Below are 16,586 nucleotides of genomic sequence, written 5' to 3'. Positions count from 1 at the left end.
ATTTTTTTTTTTTAAATGAAACCTTTTTTGGATGAATCACTTACAATAATACCAATAACATGAATTTATAAAAATTTCCATTTCATGTTGACTTTGCGTCTCTCTCACTCTGAGCGAATTAAAGAAATGGGATTCAGTTTGGGAAACATTGTCCCATTACCTAATATTGGGCCCACAGGAGAGGCTGCACACCCTTAAACATGTTGACTCAGGCCCCATGAATTTTACCTACTATCTGCTTAACTACTATGACTTGTGTTTTAATAGTTGTGTGTGTGTCTGTGCTGTAAATAGCCTATACATATGGTACACAGAAATCTACCCAAAAAACAAAACAACAACAACAACAACAACAAAACAGGGCCATACCTGCAATACCTGACTGGGATGCTTACTTGTTTTTAAATATAACATTCAGGAAATTGTTGTGGGCCCCTCAAACCTACATTTTGCCCTTCTAGCCATAGGCTAGCCAACAGATATATCACACACATTTATAATTATACGTAAACTGCAGATCATGTCTTTAGTATACATAAAAAGATCCCCATGCCACATGTAAACGTCGCCATTCAACAGTCGCGCGCGCTCCCGGCCACAGAGCCAGTGCTCCGTTCCGAGCTCGTGCACTGTGAATCACGTCCTACGTCAGAGTCACACTTGCAACGCGCGTGAGAGCACGGTTGCGCTCGGTGGGGTTGAGAGGTTGTTTGTATCCGAACGCATGCTTTTTCAATACATCAGCTCAAGGTAGAGGAAGACCGCCAAGCTTGCTTTAACGTTATAATCAAACTGCGCTTTGACATCGTACGCGACGCGTTTAATTCGGAAGCTCAAGTAAATCGCTGTAAGCAAGGTGCAGATGAAGAGGATGCTGGGATGAATGACGAAACATCACGATGGAGTCTCACTTCAGTACAGCATCACTGTTACTCCGTTTAGCGCTTACTCCGTTTACACTGTTCAGCGCTTAAAACCGCGCCAAAGGCCGTTTATAATTCTGGATATCGATCCTGAAACGGGAATACGAGCATTTGTGTTTGTTGTAGGCTAAACCGTTTTAATCGATGGTCTGGAAAAAGCGCGCTGGCTAAGAGGAAGCTTTTTGATTATTTTAGGAACGTTGTTGCTTTGTAGGAGTATAACTTCGCTGTTTTATTGTGTAATTGGCTATATGATGTAATATACATTATAATAAACAGCTGAGTACCCAATGCTGAGCTGTGTTAGGAGTTTAAAGTTGACCATGAACTCTTGAACATTGACATTATGGATAGACGCGGATGATTTTCATCGAACAGGTGAGTCAAATCTAACTCTAATCTGATGTATCTGCGCACATACAGTGATGAGAATAGATTCTGATTCCAATTCGTATTCATTAACGATTCATTTTGAGCGAGAAATATTTGGAAAATATTGCATTTACTGTTACCAAATTTAGTATAAATTAACATATTGCATTTAACCAAATTTAGTATAACATTATTAAAAACCTTAAACAAACAAACAAAAAGTGTAATTCATTCATTTAAAATGGCACTGTTCAGTGAGTCAGTGACTGCTGTCTGACTGAATTGTGACTAAAAAGTCATTTAAAGGAACCTTATGAGTCATTTGTTCAGCTTAAGGCATGGTTTGGCCATACTTAACGTATTTAAAATGAAAAAAAAGAAAAAAATGCACTATCAACAAGTAATTATACTACAAAAATACATTAAAGAACAAATAACCAATTCATTTAAAATTGTGAATATTGGCAAAAAAGAATCGTCAACCTGATTATAGTGTTCTGTCCACACCTGTGAAATAAATCATGTTACATAAAAGTCTGGTATTGTTTAAAAAGTCCCCATGACTTTTGGTGTTTGTTGTATTGGTATCTGATATAGTTTGGTTCCCAACCCTTACACAAACTGTGTTTACAGATCTGACTTGTTAGAGCACATTTGTTCAAAGATTGTTTTAAATGCAGAATATTAGAACAAATGGTAATATCTGTTGTCGTTATGCTTATTTCTGTGCATTAATTTAGTGTGATGGATATAGAACCTTGTACAGTGTATGAATACATAATGTGCTGTGCATAACCATGAAATGTTCTTAATGGTTCCTTAAGTTTATATGATTGAAAAGCCTAGCTCAGTTTGTATGGTTTTCCGCATTCACTCATTGTTCATGCTAATATTGAACACGACTGCTATTTTCAGAACAGATGAACTTTGCCCCCCAGACTGCAACTGCTCTTTCCACTTGAGTCCATCCAAGCAGCAGACAGAACATGCTTTACACACAACATTGCCTTTAGGATAGTGTATAACCTAATAGATTTTCAAATTCACTGAACCATATCAAATATGTGTATTCAGAGCTACTTATGTAATTCATAAAAACTCTATCGAGTTATGTAGTACATCACAAATGCACGTTGCATTCATGTTAGCTGGACAGTGCATTTAATAGGACTGCCTGGATCTGGTATTTTAAAGGAAAAATTCATGGTGGTTTCTAGACTTAAGAAAATTTTCACTTCTTGAAAGGCAATTGCATGTGTTTTGCTTTCATTTTCTAGAAGTGTGATATTTATTATTCCACACATGCTCATTATCGATTTCAGCAAACACGTGACCCTGTCACCTGCTTACATCTAGTTCCATGTGATGAAATATATAGGGCATCATGGGAAAATGTACTGTGGGTGAGGCCTAGAAAGACTTTGATCTCTGACATAATGACTTCCACTGTGGTCTTGTCTTTCAGTAACCAGCCCTGGAAACAACCAGAGATTATAGTAATGCTTTCAGAAGTAACATCACCCTTCTTAATAGTACATGCCTATTAGATGTCTACTTGGGTTAAGCCTTTATTAAAAATGCTTTACTGTATATTTCAATGAATGCTAGCATACTGATCTAGAAACAATATAATGAATATGGCTTAATTTGCACATTTGAATCATGTTAGTAAAAAATATGTACCTGTCATCTTGTCACTTGGCACCAGGGTGGGGACACACACCACCCACTACACTTGTCATCTGTCTGATCTGTTTATAAAGATTGCATAGCTGTCAGTCTGTGCTGATGTTAATGGCCATGAACTGTCAGAGATGCAGACGAGACGGTGTTAAGCCAAAGCATCAACACGCCCCCTCCCAAAATTAAAACTCCTCACTTAGCACTTGTGTTGACAGGCTATGTGTGTGTCCTTGACAGGTGCAAGGATCTTTTGTTTATTGCTCTGGTTTGCATGTGTGTTGAATGTCCCAGCAGCTGTCAGGCATGTGTCTGTTTGTGTGTGTGTGTCTGTTCACCAGTTGAATGCCTCTATCAAACTAGTACCTGATAAAATTCTTCCCATAGCTGCTTTGTCCTCGTGACTATCCTAGCGTCAAATATTTCTGAGGGGTGTTTATTAACAGCAGTGGCTGTTAGGTGATCATACTGAGGCCTGTCAGGGAGCTCTGTGCCATGAGCTAGATTCCCATATTGCGTTACAGTCAGTGTAATGCAGTATAATTTGAAGTATCCAGGCAGCTAAATGTCTGTCTTCAGCGCCAGACAGCTGTTCTGCATGGTAACTAGCTGTGTTGAGTTCAGCTTGAATTGCTGTACAGTTACATCATTAATATGGGATATTAACATTCCAGACCTGATAAGCCGATAATTATTTTCATGTTATGGCTTTTATTTCTTAGGTGGCAGATATAAAAATTCTACAGCCTACTATTTTGTCAAAATAAATAAAAAAAAACACTAAATCCAGTCATTTTAAGTGAATTTGGGCATCACAGCATTATAATGTACAGTGTATAATTTTTGAGATTTGATAAATATTATAATTAATGCTGTTATTCAATTGTTATTGTTTTTAAAGGTGCCCTAGAACGTTTTTTTAAAAAGATGTAATATAAGTCTAAGGTGTCCCCTGAATGTGTCTGTGAAGTTTCAGCTCAAAATACCCCATAGATTTTTTTTAATTCATCTTTTTAACTGCCTATTTTGGGGCATCATTATAAATGAGCCGATTCAGGGCTACTGGCCCTTTAATTCTCCTGCTCCACGCCCATGGAGCTCGCGCTTGCCTTGAACTAGGGCTGGGCGATATATCGAATGCTTTTGTCACACGCATTTCGTCAGTAAAGCCGGTTCCCTGATTACCATTAAAGCGCCATCACCTGCTTTCAAATGGAGTGCCGTTTAATAGACAGAGCCATAGATCACTGATAAGCCACGCAATATCGTGTTCAATATCGATATGAATCGCCGCCGATATTGAACGCGATATTGCGTGGCTTATCAGTGATCTACGGCTCTGTCTATTAAATGGCACTCAATTTGAAAGCAGGTGATGGCGATTTAGTGGTAATCAGGGAACTGGCTTTACTGACGAAATGCGCGTGACAAAAGCATTCGATATATCGCCCAGCCCTACCTTGAACAGTGCATAAACAAAGTTTACACAGCTAATATAACCTTCAAATGGATCTTTACAAAGTGTTGGTCATGCATGCTTCGGATTATGTGAGTATTGTATACTGTTATATTGTTTACATTTAATTCTGAATGAATTTGAGGCTGTGCTCCGTGGCTAACGGCTAATGCTACACTGTTGGAGAGATTTATAAAGAATGAAGTTGTGTTTAGGAATTATACAGACTGCAAGTGTTTAATAATGAAAATAGTGACGGCTCTTGTCTCCGTGAATACAGTAAGAAACGATGGTAACTTTAACCACATTTAACAGTACATTAGCAACATGCTAACGAAACATTTAGAAAGACAATTTACAAATATCACTAAAAATATCATGATATCATGGGTCATGTCAGTTATTATCCCTCCATCTGCCATTTTTTGCTATTGTTCTTGCTTGCTTACCTAGTCTGATGATTCACCTGTGCACATCCAGACGTTACTGGCTGCCCTTGTCTAATGCCTTTCATAATGTTGGGAACATGGGCTGGCATATGCAAATATTGGAGGCGTACTCCCCGACTGTTACGTAACAGTTGGTGTTATGTTGAGATTCACCTGTTCTTCGGAGGTCTTTTAAAGAAATGAGATTTATATAAGAAAGACGAAACAATGGAGTTTGAGACTCACTGTATGTCATTTCAATGAACTGAACTCTTGTTATTTGACTATGCCAAGATGAATTCAATTTTTAATTCTAGGGCACCTTTAAAGAATAACTGTACCAGAGCGTCAGACGACAGCAAATTAAATCTAAATTCAATAGGAAAGTTATTTAACAATTTAATTATAGTATATTATAAATTGTATTGTTATATTACATTATGACAATTAATCCAATACTGACAAATGTAATAAATTAAAAATTGGTATGGTACCAATGCATGTTGGTATGGTACCAATGTGATGTTTTTTTTTTTTTTTAGCCTTGATACAATTTATACCTTTATTCAGCAAGGATACATTAAAATGATCAAAAGACAATAAAGATATTTCTAATGTTAAAAATGATATCTATTTCAAACAAATGCTATTCTTTTGAACGTTTTATCCAAAGAAACTTAAGAAGTTTTCACTAAAATATTACACCGATAAATAAGAAATGTTTTTTGAGCACCAAATCAAAACCGATCATAGGCATGTTAAATTGTTAATATTAACAATATTACTGTTTTTTTTACTGTATTATTGATTAAATAAACACACAGCCTTGTTGAGCATAAGGGACTTCCTTTAAAAAACATAAAAAGAAAAAATCTTTCCAACCCCAAACCTTTAAATGGTAGCGTATGTTTAGTACATTTGTTCATTGGTGGCTGTTATGACAGCAGTTTTGCCCATAGTCTCATTACATCGTAGACACTCTTATCAATATCAGTTTTCTTCTGTATAGTCTGTGTATGTCTGGCCTTCCTGTAAAGCTCATTCACATCTTTCACTTCTTTTTTTTTTTTTTGGGGGGGGGGTGTCAGCCCATCATGTTTATTTTGTCTTACTGACCCCCATACCATACATATTGTTTGTGTGTTTGCATTATATTTTTGTGGCTGTGTCCATTTGTGTAAACACATGCGTCTCTCTGCAGTACATCTAGCATACACCTCTCTAAATGAACAAGACTATCTGTGAACAAACATTATCATTTCATGCTCTTGTGTCCTGGATCCTCTTAATGCCGGATGAGTATAGTAATCACTCACAATATAATAAACTGATAACGGAGAACTTCACTTAGTGCCTGCTGTTGACATTAACTGGCATTAGACTCATTATAGAGTTCCCGTATAAAACAGAAATGAGCCTGTGATGATTCGGCTCGTTTTAATGTACTGTCTCTATTTGCTTGTGTGACATCATGATTGGAGAGGCATATTAAAATTTAATTCACCATGGAGCCAAAGTCAACACAGACAGGAAGTCACAGTAGCTCTGAAAAGCTTGTAGTTTTTGTTCGTTACTATCACAATCACAAAGTATTAGAACTTTGTGTGTGTTTATGTGTGTCAAGACAGAGAAAGTGACAGAAAGCTCTCTAAGGATTTTGAGAAAGATGCTTAAAGTGTCAAACAGTCAAAGTGAGCTGCTAGCAGGATAGTGGCTAATCACAGCAGCTTTACATGTGTATGTGTTTGGATTTTAAAAATCTGTTTCTGTTTTTTTTTTTTAAAGCTGTGGATGAGTAATGCTTATTTGGGCTCTCTGTCATACAATAACTACATCAGCGCAGCGTCTGTTCTTTTGTTTAGTCAAGGGTGATGTCATGTTCACCCTGACTGAAATTCAAATGGACTGTTTGCATATTAGGTCTGGCCGTCTGGCGTTTCCACACAAAACAAACTGAAAGACCTTCACAGAAGAGAAATTACTATTGTTTGAAACAAAATTGTTTACTCACTGATCCTAGACACCACCTGACATGATTTAGTTTATCATAATCTTAATACATCAAGTTTGATCACATAGGTAAGTTGTCACTAACACTTGTGAATTTATAGGAAATCGCATTCATTATTATCCCAGTCATTATGGTATAATATTTTGTGTGAATTATAGATTTTTTTTTTTTTTGTGTAGAGTTGAGTCATTGAACATGGCTGCCATGAATAATGTACTTCTCTCTGTCATTATGTGTGTCTTTTTAAGCAGCTCCTTGTCCCTATGGACCAGGTCATGGGGACTAAAACACAGAACATCCTGTGAATATTGAATGGCTTGGAATGAAAAAGAACTGCCAAGTCATCTGACTGAAAACGCTTTATTTTGTTGCTTGCGTTAACAGAAAGGACATTTTGCATTACCGTAAGTGGATTAGGTTTGTTAGGCTGAAAGATGAGATTGAGAAACAATAAAAGGAGAGTGAGAAACAATAAAAGGAGGTTCAGTTCAGAATTGTTCCATGAGAGGTTGTAGATGTTTTCACAAAGCCTTGTATTTAGTCTCTTTTGTCTCTCTTATGCTCCTCTAAATCTTTTCTGTGTGCATTAAAGTGCATTATAAATCTTGTAAGTTCAAGCTGATCAAATGGCCTTACTTAGCAGGATAAGGTTTTGCTGGTGAACGTTTTTTTTTTTTTTGCTGGTAATCACAGTTAATCACAACGTGCTCATTGTAATAGCTCATGTTACTGTGATTCTTTTCAGGGATCAGCTGTCTGATCCTTTTCTTTGTTGTGTTTAATAAGAAGGTTGAGACTAGAGTCTATTATAGTTTTGTCTGCTTATTTCTGATCTGATACTATGACATCAGATTTTGAGGGTAAATCTTGTTGGATGAAGGTTATTTGAGGTTGAAAGATTTGAGGTGCTGTATGTTTTGGAAAACTCAGACTTGCATATTTTCTAATCTACCTTCAAAATCCAGTTTCTCATGTTTCATAAGTGTTTACCCTGGCCAGTATATTGCTAATCGAGCTCTGTGTCATTTCATGTACCATCAGGCTTAAGATCACTGTCAATCAGTTTTCTATATGTGGGGTGTTAGCACTGCTAACCCCAGGCTTAATGCAGCTGTAGTCTGTTGGATTTCTTGTTAGCTGCCTGTGCAAAAACAACATTGATTTATATGAAGAACATTGCTGAAGGCCACTGCAACTAGTATCACCATATTATCTAATAAGAGAATAACTCTGGTTAAAGAGTTGCTAGCACACATTAAACTAGCAGATGTGAGGTGGAGTGCTAATAAACTAACAAACCTTTACTGTATGGAGAAAGACCATTTTATATGTAATTCCGGGCAGTCAGCAGACTCTTCAAAGATTAACCCCTTTTTCACTTAAGTAAACTTTCCTGGTCTTATTGTGAATGATTTATCAGTTCGTTATAGTCCAAAGAGAAAAATAATTTGTCTTCGTCGTCTTTAATCAAATAGACCCCTTAATCGCCTACGTCACTGTGACGTCACCGCTCTAGCTGGAGGCAAAACATAAATAAGAACTAAAAGTTTGAGGTTTTGACTTTAAAATGTCGTCTTGTTGTGTTTTTGGCTGCCAGAATAGCACACATCAGTTAAAATAATCGATGCATATGTAATGGTGTGTTGGTTTTATCTAGTACAAATCAGCAAGTTTATGTTTTATAGGTGAAAAGTCGCCAACTTTCAGCGCACTAGCTAGCTTAAATGTTAAACAAACATACAGCGATAGATGTGTGTGCCATCCTTTGAATGGTCTCTTAAAATAATCCACATTGCTAGCCATAATCATTAGAGGTGGGAATCTTAAGGCACTTAACGATTCGATCCGATTCCGATTCTGGGAGGAACGATCCGATTCCCAAAACTATTCTTAATTAATTATCCTGCTGTGCAAAATATTCTCTAAACTTTTTATTTTAACCAAAATTGGAGTTACTATGCTTTTTGTATATAGTTAGAATATCTGTTTGACAGTATTGCCAAATTAAAAATGATTATGAATATTTCTTTTTCAATACTTTTAATTTATTAACAAAGTTATTTTCAGGATTAACAAACTCTGAATGAATGGTAAGCCATACAATTGCAATGAACAATCATTAAGAATAAACAGTTCTCAATTTGTATGACAATTTATGTGACAAAAAAAAATTGTGTGATCAATACGCACACTGTGTAATCAATTTGCACACTCAAACACACTCAATTTGTGTGACAAAACAAAAGTGTGACAATTTTTCAGTTTATTTTGAACATTTTAACAAAAAATGTCTAGAGCCACACACAAAAAAAAAAAATCTTTAAAACAGGCTAATGCAGAAGAAAAATGTCAGGGAACAAATTAAATACAAACTTAAATATTCAACATCTAGGCTGGCCTACCATAGTTTATCTTATATAATACTATAATACTAAGTTTTTGTTTAGGAACAGCAGTTGGTCCACATGTTCAGAAGTAAGTGTGCTTCGCTGTGCTGTCACAATATCACCTGCAGTGGATAAGACCCTCTCTGCAGACACACTGGTTGCTGGAATGCATAAATAGTGTGCCGTAATAGTGACATACGATTCTGTTGTAATTGATGTCCATGCATCGCATGTTATTGCCACTCTGTCCGTATTACTTGGGGATTCTAAGATGTGATCTTTACACTCACTGTAGACGCGAGGGCAAAGTGTATCGTGGCTCAAGTACCTGTAACATCGTGCGAAATCCTTGGTTTTCCACAACGGAGTACGGGCGCAGATCTTTGGCATATGAACGGTCGTCCATCAACGTCTTTTTTGTTTGGTCACGTGAGTCTTGACAGCGCTCGCATTTGAATTGAACACAGAATCGATTCTGAATTTTTGAGAATCGATTCTGGATCGTTAGATAACGAATCGCGATGCATCGATGCATCGAGCTTTTCTCCCACCACTAATAATCATAGTTAGCCCAGCGTTAGGTTACATTAGACAATAAGCCTTGACAAAATTCCTCGAAACACCCAAAAGTAACTCATATGTTGTCTAGGAAATATCCAAAACTTAATTTACAAAAATAGCTGTCACGGTCCCGCAGAGTCAGTGACTGTACATATTCGGACAGTTCTGAACCTTCTTCTGCATCTATGTTTTAATAAATCCCGCCTAAAACGTGCTAGCTTACGCTAGACAACATTGAGTCCAGCGTCTCTTTTTGCCTCCAGCTAAGCCCCGCCCACCAGGAAACGTTGCAATGTTTACAAACTTTTAAGGGGTCTATGCAATATCAGATTTCCAGTGTGAACAGATCATGGTTCTGAACTGACCTGCTTGCGCAAAAGAATGATACATACGGGTTGCCAGGTTTTTAACACAAAATCTACTCAATCGCTTCTCAAAACTAGTTCAAAACTAGCCCAATTGTCTTCCGTGGGGTATCCCGGTAAAAATCGTTCCAGGGGTTAAATATCACATTATTTAAACCCTTCAACCCATGGAATTGCAAAACAAACCGCGGCAATGGACAGTGAAAAAGAAACCCAATACTGAGGGAAAATCGCGACACACACACAGCGCGTTGTCATACGGAAGTAAACATGGAGGGCATTAAAGTCAGTGATTACACATTTATTTATAGTGTGATCTGCAATATAAGCCAGCAAAATATATATATATATTTTTTTTGAGTTTTGAAACTTTTATGATACGAGCCCTCGTGTTTTGCTTGTATTATAGAGCAATCTCTGTAATACTTACGAGTACTGACACATCACTGTCCTTCTATTGACTACCTTTCGCAACCGTCTTGATGATGGTAGGTATGTAAAATCTTTGAATAGACTCCCATGAGTGCAGAATGTTGATCTCAAGTGACGTAAAAATCACATGATTTCCGATATGACTGTTCACACTGCGGTTGCATTATAAAACATCTGACTTGTATCAGAATTAGTACCACATATGGAAGTGGCACAGAATTGAAAAGATCAGATTCCTTGTGGTTTGTAATGTTCACACTGTCATGGGGAAAACGGATATGAGTAAAAAACTGCAGTGTGAACATAGACTTAAGCTGTCTGGACTAATGAATAATGTTAACCAAAAGCCAAATGTATCTATTTATGAGTTGCTTTAGCAAACTGTAATTTTGTCTGGATAAATTCCTGAATCTATACTTTTCCCAATTAATAAAATCAATTCATGAACTAAATCTTTTTTTTTTTTTTTTTTTTTAAATTGACATTTTTAGGAGTACATTAACTTTGGCCTCAAAGCTAACAGACATTGAAGATACAAAACTCCAATTTGGTGTCATGGTGTCTTTAATGTCGGCAGGCCCTGTTTGTTGTGGTACAAATGTATTTCATGTTTACATTTGTTTTGTGAGTTTGTGGTGGATGGTGGTTTTCCTAATTAGTTTAGTTCCTTAGTGCCGTGTAAATGAGAAACATGCTTCCATTTTATTCCATTTTACTAGTGCCAACTTTAAAATGATACAATCTTCTTCTGTAGATCACTCTGGCTTGAAGAAAAAACACAGGCCTGGTAAAATTTGAGACATTTCCTCCGACATAAAAATCTAAGAGATGGTTATATATGCATGATAAAGATCCTGACTGTGATTCTTTTACTTTGGTCCCATCTTCTGCCTTCATTTTGCATCTATCAAATATTAACAGACTCTGAGAGCCCTCTACTCTTCTCCAGACATATAACTGTTTGCATTTTTCTATGTGTCTGGCCTGAATATGTCTGGGTCTGGAATAAATGCTTAGTGTGTAGGAGAAAATTGGCTTTATTCTGTTTTGATGTTGGAGCTACCCAATGGAAAGAAATACTGCTGAGAAATAATGTCAAATAGAGAATGCACTTGGACATACCACAAAGACTGTTATTGGTGTTAAAGTGGACTGTAATGCATTTAATCCAGCCCTCAAGCAGATCTGCCTTATTCCAGTAAGCTGCTCTTTGTGACAAATCTCTACCTGTGCACACCTGAGGCCAGCTCAGCTGAAGATAGAAACGAACCGATGTCAAACACCAGCTTACATAATACAATGTGTTGGAGGACTTTTTGCATAACCTCCCCATCAGTAAGTGCAAGCAGATTCAGTACAGAGCCATAGTCTGACACAATGATGACCATGTCTAATTGATTAGGGTCGCTCCATCACATGTTGTAAACACATTATGTTGGCTCTCTAGCCGACTAGGATATATCAGAAAAGTGGTTAGAAGTTGTCTCTTGCCCCAATAAACACACATATAGACTGAAAACAAATCAGGTGTAAACAATTCACACTCAGAAATTACAAATACATTTCACAATTAATTAAAAAGAAATAGAACAGCAAGTAACACATTGAATTAAACATGAAGTTTAGCATAAAGACTGAAATAGTATTTTCTTTTTTTTTGTAAAACCACACTCCAGTAATCTTTGTATTTGTGACTTTAAAAGATATTTAAGATATTTTTTACAGTGTAATCTAGTGTGTAAGTTTGGACTGCAACAGACACAAACAATGTCCTCTTGATCTTGCTGGCATTGGTGGTGGAAATGTGATTAAAGGCAATAGTTTATCTGCTGAGGCCTGAGGTCCATTTAAAATCACATTTAGACATCAAATCACATTCTGCTGTGTTTGATCTGAAGTGACTCGCCTTGTTTCCTTGGTTCTAGTTATCCATAATTCTCATCTGAATGTCTTTTGGAGTCATAATGATGTTTGCTGGTGTGTGTATATGTGTGGGTGGGTTTGCATGTGTTTTGAGATGCAGGTATCCTCACTGTCATTTCAAGGACTGTTTTAGAGTCTTATTTGCTCTAGTTGAGTGAGTTTTGTGTGGGAAGGAGCCAGTTGACAGATGGTCTAAAGTGTTGCCATAGTAACCCCATCTATGACATCATCTGACCCCAGGCTTCAGTGATTACCCTTTTTCCCCTCTAGATGTGTGCTGTATGTTTATGTAGATTTATGCAGTTGTTTATTTAGTACAGTAGCTGATCCCTGACAACGTCTTTCAGTAAAGAGTTCAAAGCCTTGAACCAAAACAGCCAGCTCTGAAATGATTCACAACATTGCATTATTTATTTTTTTTTAAGTAAGGAAATGTTTAAAAATGTATGAAAAGAGAAAAGTATTAGACTGTGTACCCACAGGAAGCATTGCAATTGATGATAAGAAATAACAGAACAACATATCACTATACACATTGAAGTTAAATGGATAGTTCACCCAAAAATGAAAATTTGATGTTTATCTGCTTACCCCCAGCGCATCCAAGATGTAGGTGACTTTGTTTCTTCGGTAGAACACAAATGATGATTTTTAACTGCAACCGTTGCAATCTGTCAGCCTTATAATGTGGGTCAATGGGAACACAATATATAAGAGTAAATAAAACATGCACAGACAAATCCAAATTAAACCCTGCGGCTCATGACGATACATTGATGTCCTAAGACACAAAAGATCGGTTTGTGTGAGAAACCGAACAGTATTTATATAATTTTTACCTCTAATACACCACAATGTCCAACTGAGTTCAGCATTCGCTTAGTGAGGTCTGATCGCGTTCTGACAGCGGAAGTGATGTCTAGCACTCATTGAAGTATATGTGCGAGACATCACTGCCGTTGTCAGAGCACGATCAGAGCTCACGAATCGAGTGATGAATGCCTTTGGACATAGTGATGTTTTAGAGGTAAAAAATGATATAAATACTGTTCGGTTTCTCGCACAAACCGATCGTTTCGTGTCTTAGCACATCAATGTGTCGTCACGAGCCGCAGGGTTTAATTTGGATTTGTCTGTGCAAGTTTTATTTACTCTTATATATTGTTTTCCCATTGACCCACATTATAAGGCTGACAGACGGCAACGGTTGGAGTTTAAAAATCATCATTTATGTTCTACTGAAGAAACAAAGTCACCTACATCTTTGATGCGCTGGGGGTAAGCAGATAAACATCAAATTTTCATTTTTGGGTAAACTATCCCTTTAAGTCATTAAATTTAAGCATAAAATATCAATATTTTTACATTCTACAATATTCAGACATAGACTGCCATTCAAAAGTCTTGGTCGGTAAGTTTTTTTGTTTTTGAAAAACAGCAATATTGTAAATTACAGTAATATATTGTTTACAGTTTAAAATGACTGTTTTTATTCCTGTGATGACAAAGCTGAATTTTCAGCAGCCAATAAACCAGTCCTCAGTTTCACATTCAAAAATTATCTACATGTTGTGTTGCATAATATTTTAGTGGAAACACTTTTTTTCATACTGAATGCCATTTCACTTCTGAACAAGAAAGATCAGGAATCTGTGTATTTTGACAGTTGAAAACGTGAAATGTAGTGGCCTCACTAGTGGTGTTGTTGGGTACTAAAGAGGCTTTGGCAGGGAGTGTTGTGGATGACCTGGTTTGGTAGAATGAAGAGGATTATAAAGCCCGGCAATCTCTCTCTCTGTCCATTCGTTTGTGTCGTGTGACTGCTAGTATAATCTCTCATCACAGAATGTGGGTCAGTGTGTGAATAAAGGTCACTGTACTATTCACCCCCTTTTTATCCCTTGCTTTCACGCACACTTCCCGTTATATTGTCATAAACTCGTAAACCAAAAACTTGATCCGCAGATACTCAAATATGGATTGGTGCTATGATGGACCAAAATATGATGCTGTGTATGGAATACTGTTTATCTATATACTTAATAAATTATCTTTTAGAATTGTACTTGTGTGAAACTATGAATGTTTTGTGAATAAAACTGGATTAGCATAAATTGAAATTAGACATTATAGACTAGGGGCTCCATTCATCTGGCTATAGGTTTTGGCTTTTAGCCCAGAACCTCTCTCTCACTCTTGAATGTAATTGTTTTGGTTTGCTTTGAGCCTTTGACATAATTTTCTGAAAAAGAAATCAATATGGAGGAGTGACAAGTATACACTTTTACCGTTCCATATTTAATAAATACTTGACCAGTCATGAAACTGTATTTCACAACTTATTTATTAAAAACAATTTAATTAGATTGAGTAGATATTTAAGGTTATGTTGGGTAATTTCATTTAAACCATACATTTGTTGCAGTTCCTAAAAAAAGAAAAAGCAGCCAACTGAGAGTAACAATAAGGCACTTAATAAAGGTAATTTTGTTCCCTGCTTCTCAGTCTGCACTCTCCAGAGCAGACGTATGAATTATGAACTTCAGTCTCCAAACATGCTTTGAAACATCCTGTGTGATTTCTGCAGTATCATCACATGCCGTCTATTACACACACACACGCACATAAGCTCCAGCACCAGGAGGACAGTGTACACTGTTTTATGAGCTTCAGTTCTGCTCATCCCTTTAAACAGATCCTGTATCCTCACCCTGATTTAACTGTGCTGTCACGTGCCTTGAAACTTTCCAGCCAGATCACTTAATGAAAACTGTAGACGCGGGTTATTCCATTCAGAAGTTTAAAAAAAAACCTGTCCACTATTTTAATGCCCTAAGTGTTGTAAAACAGGAAGTGGGTTTTGATGTACATTCAAAAGCTGTTTCATGTGTGTTTCATGCCTATTTTGTATAAGATTTAAAGGAGGGGTTATAATATAGGAAATAAAACACTGTAATAAAAAAAAGAAAAGAGAAGGTACTGGAATTTTTTTTTTTTTTGCCAGGACATTATCCGTTAAATTTAAAGACATTTCATTTCCTTTAACCATAAAACAGAAACCCAATGCACTGTGTAATTCAAAATACAAGTAAGAAAGTGAAGGAAAATTCCTTCATTTTAACACTGGGCCCTATTTTTACAGACTTTTCTTAGAGTTAGTTACTAAGATGCTGGACTACAATAAATAAATAAAATCATGGACAATACATATATACAGTGCCCTCCCTAAGTATTGGGGCAGTAAAGACAAAATTGCTCTGTTTGCTGTGGAGTCAAGAAATCTGTAAATATGATTAAAAGATGAATATGAGACATTGAGAATATGTTCAGACATTAAAAGCAGGGAATGTGTCATCCATTATGTTCATTGTTTCTGCATTCTGAGTCTTGTTTGGTGATGACACACACAAGCCAGGATGAAGATGAGGGAGGTGACTTTGAGAGAAAACCAAGCAAATTGGATGCTAAAAGAAAAGAGGAACTCTATTAGAGATATGGCTCAAACATTGGGCATAACCACATCAGCAGTTTGGAATGTTCTGAAAAAGAAAGAAACCACCAGCGACTTCAGCAACCAACAATGACCAGGTCAGCAGAGAAAAACAGCAGTTAATGACAGACAAATCATAAAAGCTGTAAAAAAGGACCCTGAAATGTCGGTAAAATAACTAACAACCTCCAGAAAGCTGAGGTGATGGTCTCACAATCTACTGTTCGCAGGAGACAGCAGAATTACAGAGGCTACACAGCAAGATGCAAACCTCTGATCAGCACGATAAATAGAAATGTCAGATTAGAGTTTGCAAAAAAGCACAGAGATGAGCCAGTTGAGTTATGGAACAGAGTTTTATGGAGAGATGAGACAAAGAATAATTAAAGTGATGTGAAAACAACAGTGTGGAGGACAAAAAGGAACTGCTGATGATTCTAAGCATACAGCCTCATCTGGAAAGCATGGCATGGACATGAATGGCTGCTTCTGGAACAAGCTTACTCATCTTTATTGATGACTTAATGTATGATGGCGGCAGCAGAATGAATTTGAAAC

At 36.8% G+C, this 16,586-nt stretch overlaps 1 protein-coding gene across 8 annotated transcripts in view; it reads left to right on the top strand.

Moving 5' to 3' along the window:
• The first annotated feature begins 679 nt into the window (after window positions 1-679).
• The window catches only part of ccser2a (coiled-coil serine-rich protein 2a), a 49,959-nt gene continuing 34,052 nt past the window's right edge, over window positions 680-16,586 (top strand). For all 8 annotated transcript variants that reach the window (XR_010892492.1, XR_010892491.1, XM_067366723.1 and 5 more), the window contains exon 1: window positions 680-1,301. The gene's annotated coding sequence lies outside the window, so the exon portion shown is untranslated. The remainder of the gene's footprint in view (window positions 1,302-16,586) is intronic.

This window comes from Chanodichthys erythropterus, chromosome 18 (assembly GCF_024489055.1).
Source record: "Chanodichthys erythropterus isolate Z2021 chromosome 18, ASM2448905v1, whole genome shotgun sequence".
Lineage (NCBI taxonomy): Eukaryota > Metazoa > Chordata > Actinopteri > Cypriniformes > Xenocyprididae > Chanodichthys > Chanodichthys erythropterus.
Note: the sequence above shows the minus strand (reverse complement) of the source record. Positions and strands in the feature narration are given on the sequence as shown.